Below are 10,397 nucleotides of genomic sequence, written 5' to 3' on the forward strand. Positions count from 1 at the left end.
TAAGATGGCTGCAGCACATGGGCCTGCGACTTCAACCTCTAGCTCCCTCTGTTGGCCATGAGAACACAGAAGTAAAAAGGCTCGGTTCCTTCAAGGCAGTTTCAAAACAGCATGTTCTGTTTGGATCATTTACGGTGAATTTATTTACAGTAAGCTGGGGACTGCCAATATACTGAACCAGAATCTATATTCTAACAAAATTTCCAGGTGATTTGAATCACATATGGATCTTGTTCAACCATAGATTCTGACTCAGTAGATTTCAGGGTGGAAAGGCAGATTCTCAGCTGAGGATTAAACTGAAGTGGGAGGAAGTCCTGCTTTGAGGCTGTGATACTGAGACTGGTTTCCTGTTCCAGAAGCTGGGTACAGGCTGGACGTAGGCTACTTTTGAAAGGCTGCTTGCCCTTGAGGTGGGCTCAGGCTAAGAGAGCACATGAAGTCAACAAAGCACAACCCAAGTCTTGCAGCTACATTCTTCAGGGTGGTCTGCTCACAGTGGATATGCTCCCTACTAAGCCAATCAGAAGGCGAGGCCATGAAGGGACGTTGGGAAGGTTCCAGAATGCTTAGGGCCTTGGTTATGTACACAGAGTTCCACATCTTTTGTGACACTGACTGTGTTTTGAGGATGCAGGAACAGTGGAGAATTACTGACACAATTAGACAAACCAAGGTGATGCAGAAGCCAGGACTCCCTAGGACTCCTCAACTGTTGTCCCTGCCATTCGTGGACCCTGTGCTCACTTCTTCAGAATCCTTCTCTAGGACAGTCAAGTCCTCTCGGGCCTCTGAGATCTTCCCTTCTTCCATGGCTTTGCCCACGTACCAGTGAACAAACGCCTGCTTGGCGTTCATTAGATCAAACCTGTAACTCAAGCAAGCCCAGACTTCAGCAATGGCTGTGGTACTGCTTAGCAGGCAGACTGCCCACTGCACCTTGGCCAGGTCTCCCCCAAGCACCACTGTGGGGGGCTGGTAGTTGATGCCGACCTAAGAAGAAACAGGAAGTGGTGTTAGCACCTGATTCTAGGTTTCAGGAGAAGATCTGTGTAAGGATCCTCATAACTGAGGAACAGGCATTTGCTAATTAAAAAACAAACAACCATGGGTACATGCAAACAAATAAACCATTACAACAAAATAGACAAACTGAGACTGTTTGAACATCTGCAAGAAAATGAAATTAACATTCTGATCCTCCATCCCTGGTGGAACCACTGACAAGATGCAGATTCTAGATTTTCTTAAAAACCCTCACAGGGAAGACCATCACCCTCAAGGCTGAACTCTAAAATACAATGGAAAATGTAAAGGCCAAGATTAAGGATAAGGAAGGAATTTCTCCAGATCAGATTGTCTTTGCTGAAAAGCAGCTGGAAGATGGGTGGACCTTGTCTGACTATAACATTCCAAAGGAGTCCACTCTTCAACATGTATTGTGACTCTGTGATGATGCGAGAAAAGGAAGAGTCTTACACTACTCCCAAGAAGCAGACGAAAAAGAAAATTAAGCTGGCTGTTCTGCAATACTATAAGGTGGACAAGAATGTCAAAATTAGCTCCTTCAATAAACAAGAGGACAAGTAATTATGAGTTAATAAAAGATATGAATTAACAAACAAGCATACAGATAAACAAAAGAACAAAAACGAAAACCAAATAACTCAAAAGAGACAGCAGAAACTGAGCCCTAATGACAATGTCATGTGCCTGGATGCAGCCATGCCTGAAAGCAGCACTCTTGGACTTCTCAACCAGAGTGTAAAAAGAGAAGCAGCTGACAGCCATCACAGCTGTTTCCTGGGACCCTGCTGCACAGTGACTTGTAGCTGTTGTTGGTGCGTCACCTTCCAAGGTGTCAGGAAAGTGGCCATGGCCTCTGGGGAAGGCCTCGTGGCCCTGTGGAAGTAAGGACAGCTGAGCTGGGGCCATTGCTGTTACGTCTTGCAAGCCATGAAGCATGTGGAGCCTCAAGTAAAACAAGTTTTGCAAAATCTACTAAAATCTGCTGTCAGTGGTAGCGATTAGAACTGGATTTGGATCCAAAATGACAAAATGGGAAGCTGCGTTAATACTAGGTATGAGCCCTACTGCTAATAAAGAAAAAATAAGAGATGCTCATTGACAAATTATGCTCTTAAATCACCCAGACAACGGAGAACCTCCTTATATAGCAGCCAAAATCAGTGAAGCTAAAGATTTACTAGAGGTCAAGCTAAAACATGAAGTGACTGTACGATTAATTTTGAATACATTGAATATACATTATGTATATGAGCCTTTTTATAATAAAATATCTCAAAGCTAAATAAAAAAGAGAAGAAATTGTGGGAAAATATGACCAAGCACATCAGAAACCAGTTTTCATCAACGAAAGCAGGAAGGTGCAGCTGTCATTTTCATGGAGTGCCATAATGTGCTAAGTAAAAGATTAACCAGCAAAAATGGGGGGGGGAAGGAAAATGAAATTAGTCCCTTCAAAAAGTCATGGTCAAGTCTGTATTTGTCAGCCAGGCAAATTTTCCAACTTGTCATTTCTTTTCTCATTCTAAATAAATATTAACATTTTTAGCTTAGAAGGGGATGTGTTTACATTAAAAAGGAGCCCAGCTGGCATAGTATGCAGTGTGTTGGGCTGCAAATGGAATGGTCAGTGGTTCAAATCCGTCAGCTGCTCCGTGAGAAAAAGATGGGCAGTCTGCTCTTGTAACTTGAGGAGGCTCACTAGGAAGTTAGATGACAGGAGTGGATTTGGTATTTCATTAAATGTCAAATACATATAATGCCCGGTCCTTGAATAGATTCTGACTTTAAAATAATAAAAATTGGAACAACTGAGAAGCATTTTTTTTTATTTTTGGAAAGTATTATTAGCTCTGGTGGCCTACTGGCAAGAAGCTTCGCTGCATTCCTGAAGACATGAGGTTCAAGGCCACCAGCTGCTCTCCAAGAGGATGGGGAATATCCTCCGGTGCGATTAACTGCCTCTGAAAACCCACCAGAGTGCCAGCTATGGGTCAGTTCTGACTCTGTGGTACACAACAACATTATTATCTTTTGGGCATTAAAATAGATTTGCGTATTATAAAGAGATGCTTTTGTGACACATGAAGACATTCAGATCTCAGATATATGGAGGTGCTAAGTGAGATTAAATGAATCAGAAAAACAAACCAAGGGGAACTCAGCACAGTTAACTGTTGAATCTAAGTAGTAGGGATACGGGTCCACTAGTCTTCCTACTTTCCTGGGGTTTAAGAGACTAGTTTAAAACCAATCAACTATTTTGTGAAAATCTCCAGCTGGACCAAAACTTCTAAACACTGGCGGATGTAACAGATACACATGAAGTAATTCCGTTTTTTTCTAAATGCCTTTAACGGTAGAGCAAGATTTCTACCTACCTCAAGACACCCTGTTCTTCCTTTGATTGGCTGAAGCTCTTCCTAATATGGAGAGAGAAGCGAGGCTGACCTCCCAGACATCCTACTCCTAGTTGTGAATTGCAGTGTAGTTGTGAATTGCAGGACAACACAATACCAGCAAGTAGTTATTATCTCTCTGACCGAAGAGGAGACCCTGCTTCTCCTCCCTTGTGGTCACTCATCTACAACAGTTTAACAAGGAGGAGAGGTATATGTTTTCCAAATGCCAGCGCTGCCACCTTTAATCTTCCTAGAGTCTTGCCCTGAAAGAAAACTCATAAAACTTAAACTAGATCATACGCCCAGCACCCTCTGGGAAAGTGAGCTGATGAAAGGACTGGCAGGGGATGAGTTCTTCCACAATATTTCAAAAGAGACTCCCTGCTCCTGCCCCACATGGCATTCCGTGGCCACAGAGCACATGAAGTCTTCAAACCGAAATGTTTTTCTCCTGTAAGATCCTTCCCATTACTCCAGCTTGAATGGCAGCACCTGGAGTGCCTATTTGCCAGGCTAAGTGACGTGACACTAATGCTCATCCATTCAAAAAGGCAAGCTTTCATGTAAAATCAACCCTGGTTTGGAGTCCACACACAGGCTCTAATTTAATCAGCTGAGATCTTATTAAGTTCAAAGACTGCTACAACTGTGCAGTAATGAATAATTTTTTTTTCTTTTTAAAAAGAAAGTGAACCGGGGAAGGGAGAAAGGAGAGAGGGAAATGTGCACCAATGAATGAATGAAAATCCAACTTTCCTGTAAATTTGTTAAAATTATAATAGAAATTAAAAAAATATATTATTTTTTTAAAAATCCAACAAACAAAACTGCTACAATTTTTCAGAAAGGTCTCTTCAAGTCTCTAGAAGGTCCTAGAAAGCTCTAAGAGTTAAGGAACCCTGGTGGCAAAGTGATTGAAGAATTAAGGTGCTAACTGGAAGCTGGCTGGGCGGAGTCCACGGCAGCCAGCCACCCCGGAGAATGATGACGTCGTCTGTTTCCATAGAGACTTTGACCTTGGAAACCCTGTGGGCAGCTCTACCCTGTCATATATAGCGTTGCTGAGTCAAAATGTACTTGATGGCAGTGGATTTGGTTTTTGGTAAGAAGAATTGATGTATTCACACCATGGTGTTGGTCAAGAAGATTGAATATACTGGAATATATCAGGAAAGATAATGGCTAGGAAAAGTATTATACTTGGTAGGTCAAGGACATTCTCAATGACATGAATTGACATCATGGCCTCATCAATGGCACGTGACACATAAGGTGCCATGAGAAAAGAGCCAACTCAACCACTAGCAGTGAAGCTATTCTCTGCTCCAGCTCCCCTATCTCTTGCCCATTTGTTCCTCAAGATCTACAGGACTCCCCCTTCCCCATTTGTTCCTCAGGATCTATAGGACTCTCCCTTCCTGATGGACATACAGTCACATGTTAATTTCCTCCCTTCCCAGAACTTGCCTTGAAACTTGTGGGTCATTCGTCTACAAACTGGATGGTACTCTTGGTCTTGATAGTGGCAATGGCAGCGTTTACATCCTTGGGGACCACATCTCCCCAGTAGAGCAGGCAGCAGGCTATGTACTTGCCATGTTGAGGGTCACACGTGGCCATCTCATTAGGAGGTTCAAAGCAGGAGCTGGTGATCTCCACCACTGCGGGCTGCTAACAGGAGGCCTTCTCAGCTGAGATGATGGGTGTGTAGGTGACCAGGGGAAAATGGATACATGGGTGGGGCAACAGATTGGTCTGGAACTGCAGGTCCACATTGAGGGCACCATCAAGGTGCAAGGAGGTAGTGATGAAGACACAATCTGACCTATGAGCCAGTTGAGGTTGGTGTAAGTAGGGCACCCAATGTCCAGGATGCAGTGACAGATACCATAGATGGTCTTGTTTTCCACCATGAAGGCAGTCAGTGTGTTCCACGGTGGTATGGGTGGTTAAAATAGAGATATAGGGTTCTACAACTGCTGTGGACATTTGAGGGACTGGGTAGATGGCAAAGTCCAACTGGGACTTCTTGCCACAGTCAGCTTCTTTGCCAGTTATCAGCTGCTCAGGGTGGAAGAGCTGCCTATAAATGCTAGTTCTTACTCGATCTTGAGGAGGAGAAAGGCAGCAAAGAAGTTGGTTTCCCTCTCAGAGGGTACAAAACACCTTCTCTGCCAAGCTCCCCCGTGTGGACCCTCACACAGTGAGGGGCATGTGGCATTCACAGGTCCCATGCCCACCAAGACTGTGGAGGGCAGGTGCAGGGAGGGGTGCCTTTAGAGGTCTCTTCCAGACGGCCTTAGCCACTCCATTCTGCTTGGTGAAGAAACCAAGAGGGAGGGTTGTTCGCAAGAACATCATTGCCTTTTGATATAATGATAGATTGAATAAGCAGAAAAGTGCTATCTTGATCATCCACAACAGTCTCTTTAGAAGGATGGGGAGGGGCTAGAAGCTGTAGAAGCAGAAAACTGAGGGGACCCAGACACAGAAGGGAGGGAGCAGAGAAACCCCTGGGAGACACAGCCAAGTTCATGCAGGCCTACATTGTCCATGATTGGGGTGCTGTTTCAGTTCAGGCCATGCTGGGCCATTTATGATCATCCCCAGTTCCTTAGGCAATCTCAGGCCTGAGACTGAGGAGTATAAAGAGGAAGTTGAAATTTCTGCTTCCATATCCAGTCCCTTTCTGCAGCTTCTATTCTACACCTGACTCCTCACTCTAACAACTGGTGGCTTTAGGCCCACCTATCTGGCTGTTCTCTCTCCCTAGCACAGGAAGCCCTAGCGACAGAGTCTAGACAAAAGCAGAGGACTTCTGTGTTGTTCTTGGCAGGGGACTGCCTGCATTCCAAGTGTCTCCCTTTCCTCCCAAGCTCAGCTCCCTACCAACTTTGGAGTCAGTCGAAAATATGAGCTGGGGGAGGGGAACTCCTGATTCTCTCCACTTCTCTATGACAGCAGGTTCCAGGACCACAAAGACAGTCCAGGTTACATACTTGTCAGTCCTGACAACACCACAAAAGGTATTCAAGAAGTCATCACTGCTCCCCAGGGTCCTCCTTCCCTCAGACGTGGTGCAGGTGGGCTCGATGTGCTCCAGAAAGCAGAGCTCTCAGCAGACTTTGCCTTGCCTGCACCCTGGCCAGGCCACATGGGTGGAGATGCACTCTGCTTGCAGGGGATGCAGAACAGAAGAGACATACTATGAGGATGTGGAAGAAACAGAGAATTTGAAAGGCCTTCCCTGGGAGCATCCTTTGTTTTTCCTCCCTGGGGGTTGAAGCCTGACACGGTGTTACCTACTCAAACTAAAGAAGAAGAAAAACAAAACAACTTGTATACTTCTTCCAGGCCTTCTCAAACTTTCAGGCAAATTCTTTCCAGGCCCTCATTTTCTCTTATATGTCCAGGGCTTAAACACACTTGTTTAGGGTGTTCTCAAACATGAGTGTTGAGGTGTTCTTAAAGGTGGCAACACCTAGCTTTTCTGGGGTTTGAATTACACAGAAACAGAGCGAAGGAGCCCAACTTCACTTCAAAGTTCCCCCTCTGTAGGCTGAGGTATCTTAGGAAATTCCAAAAAGAAAACAAAACTGAAAACTGAGCTGCTGTTGTGTTGATCCCATGTGTGGCAGCTCAGAACTGCCCTCTGTATTTTCAGTAGCTGGTGTTTGGGAAGTTCAATCCCCAGGCCTTTCTTCCAAGGCACCTCTGGTTACCTTCCCAGAAACCCTCAGACAAATTCACAGCCCTGCTTTCCGTGACAGGTCCACCTGGAGCACCAGGGCTCTAGCCCTGGGGCATGGGAGAAGAGGCCCCCATAGCAAGACTTTGTCTCCTCACCCTGATGGGCAGGAGGCTGTCCCTTCAAGTCTGGGATTAACTGAGGTGAAACCTGGAATCTGAGCCATTCTAAAATTGCCCATTTCTGGACACCTCTCCCTGCCCACGGTACAGGCAGGTGGACGGAAGGAAGCACCTTTCAGAGATCACAGCAGAGGATGGAGGACGATCCCATCTTTGGATTCTCTTTATTGATGTAATTCTCACAAGGAACAGACTCTGGGTCCTTGTGATTCTGCTCCCTCAACCCACAGTCTACAGGACCAGAAGCTAGAGGATCTTCCAGGCTAGTTCCTCGGGGGAGGGGGGCGGGGGTATGTATTCAGGGAGCTCTGGTGGCCTAGTAGTAAGGATTTGTACTACCAACTCAAAGGCATACAGTTCGAAACCACCAGCAGCTCCAAGGGAGAAAGATAAGCAATCTGCTCCCCTGCAATTCATTGCTTCTGATATGGGTCAGTTCCGACTCGACAGCACACAGCAATCTAGGACAACTACCAATAGTTTGGCAGTTTTCAGAACTATCTTCCAAGGCGACTTCAGAGCACAGAGGTTCCTGTGGGAGCTGGTGGCCTGAGTGCACCCCTCAAGGCCTCAGGGATCTCGCGTTTGACACAAAAAGAGGTGAGAACTGGAACACGGGATATTCCTTCTCTAGACCCCTGAAGTTATCTGAAACCCCTGCTGAGGTCTCATCGGTCATTGACCCTTGGCCTAAGGTCTGGCCTCCAAGACAGAGGAATTTAAAAGAAAGGCCTCTGAATTGGAGAAACCTGTTTGAAGAGGAACCCATGTCTTGGCTCCTGGGGGGCTGCTGGAGACAGGGACTAGAGCCGGGAGCCCTTTTGTCCAGGGCGGGACCAGGACTCCAGGCGCTCAGAGCACCCTCCACGGTCAGGCAGGATCCCTCCACGTTCTCGCCCCACCTCTTGCCAGTCTCCAAGGCCACGCGCGCGGCGGAGTCGCTCATAACTTCTTCATTCAACTCTTGTAGACAAGGGGCAGAGGGAAGCAGTGCATGGATGTGCAGTGCGCCCCTCGCCATGTGAGCAGCCCACTCTCACCGAGACCTTCCCAAATAGCTTAGCATCCTCCCCCCACTATCCACGTCCTCTGCAGGGCCCATGAGTCCCACGTTCCTGCCCAACCAGCCCTTACCATGGACGCTGGGCCCTCACCATGGACTTTTCCAGGACTCCCAAACCCCCGTCACTATGCTTTTTGCCACTTGCAAAGTACAGGGAGAATCAGTAAGGACAGACTGGCTCTGATGACGCATAAACACATTGAACGCTAGCTCGGGGGGTGGGGTTGGGGAGGGGGGGGGGGCCTGGGAGAGGGCCTTATATAGCCACACCAAGCGCCCGGCCTTGCCTCCCCTTGGGCTCTCATTGGGCTGCGGCCAGACAGGGGCCGCCCCTTCCGCTCTCTGATTGGCTCCGGTTCCACCAAGGCCCGCCCCTTTACCCGCTATTAGACTACCGCTCAGAAAAAGTCCCTAAAGTAGCTGCGCACTGGACAGTTTGTAAAGCCGCTGAGGCCCGAGTCCTCCAAGTGAGCGAGACCCTCTCGTTAGATTTTAATTTTTTATCTTTTTATCTTTTTTTTTTAAGAAGGAGGTAATGTTTTGCATGTCTGAAGATGGATTGTTCCCCCACGCCTTGTTGTGTACCATCGAATCAGATCCGACTGGTACAGGAGGAGATTGACCTTCCAGCGGAGCATCTGGTGGATTCTAGCTTGTTAGATTCTTGACATTTCTCTGAGTCTGAGCTCGATGGTTTGGGAAATGATCTTCCTTCCATTTCTGTTGTAGGTTCTTACAGAAGCTTACACCGTGGATCTGGTTGAAAATGTTCCTCACCTGCTGGGTGGTGCAGACTTGAGTGCAGTAATTTCTGTTGCTGTAGGGGTGTGTGTGTGTGTGTGTGGTGTGTGTGTGTGTGTGTGTTGGTTTGTTTGTTTTGTTATTATGTGCCATCGATTTGGAAACTGAGTTGATCTGCCGGTGGGATTATCAGAGGTTTTCAAATCTCTGAGGAAAAACTTGTCTACTCTTCTGCAAAAGATCTGATGGATTCCAACCGCTTGCCTTTGGGTTGGCAGCACAGTTCCTTGCTCATCAGAGGTCTCTCAATAATTAGTAGAGAAAAGGGAGGATGCTATATTAGAAAACGAATACTGGAGGTTCCAAAGACAGGACACAAATGCAGCTGGGTGGGGATGCACAGACAAGTACAGGCCAGAGGTGCAGGTAATTGACATCTACCTTCCCCAATTGACTCAGAAAATGAAGCCCAAGAGGCAGAGAGGCTAAATGCAATGCTCTTAACCAAAAGTTCAAACATCCTAGCTGTTGTGCGGAAGAAATATGTAGCAATATGCTCGTGTGAAAAATGACAGTGTTGGGAATCCTGGAGGGACAGTTCTTCTCTGTCTTATAGGGTTGCTGTGAGTCAGAATTGGCTAGATGCTCCAATTCAGGTGACTCAGACTTCTGGAAGAGGAAGGGGTCCAGGCTGAGCACAGGCTTGTGTGAGAGTGACCTGTGCAATGAAGATGGAGAAGGAAGGTGGGACCTACAGTGAAGAGTTTGTGTTTGATTCCACTGTTAGAGTTCTGATAGCTTCGTGGTAAGGAGTTGTGTTGTGAAGGCAAATGCAGGTGGTTTGCATTGTTGTAGGGAAACCCCAGTAACCACTGCAGTTACTACAAGTCAAGAAAAAGTAGTTTATTCTGGAGACGTTAACAATGTCACTCTAGAAACTAAGGTGCACCTGATCCAGGCCATGGTCTTCACAATTACTTACTATGCATCAGAGAGCTAGACCATGACTAAGGATGACAGAAGAAGAATCAATGCCTTTGTGTTGTGGGGCTAGAGAAGAACATTGACATAAGCATGGACCATCAAGAAAACAAATAGTTCTGTCTTGGAGAGGGTGAAACCAAGTTCTTCCTTGGAGAGTAGGATTTTAAAACTCTGTCTCACATACTTTGGTCTCGTGGCGGCATCATGGAAAGGGACATCATGCTCAGAAGGGTGGAGGGATAGTGTAAGAAAGGAAGACCCTGGGTCTTCTTTCCAAGGAATGTGCCCTTCTAATAACATGCCTTCAACAC

At 46.5% G+C, this 10,397-nt stretch overlaps 2 pseudogenes; one reads left to right on the plus strand and one right to left on the minus strand.

Moving 5' to 3' along the window:
- Window positions 1–708: 708 nt before the first annotated feature.
- Window positions 709–10,397, minus strand: part of LOC102866206 — a 43,806-nt pseudogene continuing 34,117 nt past the window's right edge.
- Window positions 1,957–4,834, plus strand: LOC102863371 (annotated as a pseudogene).

Source organism: Elephantulus edwardii, unplaced genomic scaffold, assembly GCF_000299155.1.
Source record: "Elephantulus edwardii isolate Elephantulus edwardi_28Jun2011 unplaced genomic scaffold, EleEdw1.0 scaffold00063, whole genome shotgun sequence".
Taxonomy (NCBI): Eukaryota; Metazoa; Chordata; class Mammalia; order Macroscelidea; family Macroscelididae; genus Elephantulus; species Elephantulus edwardii.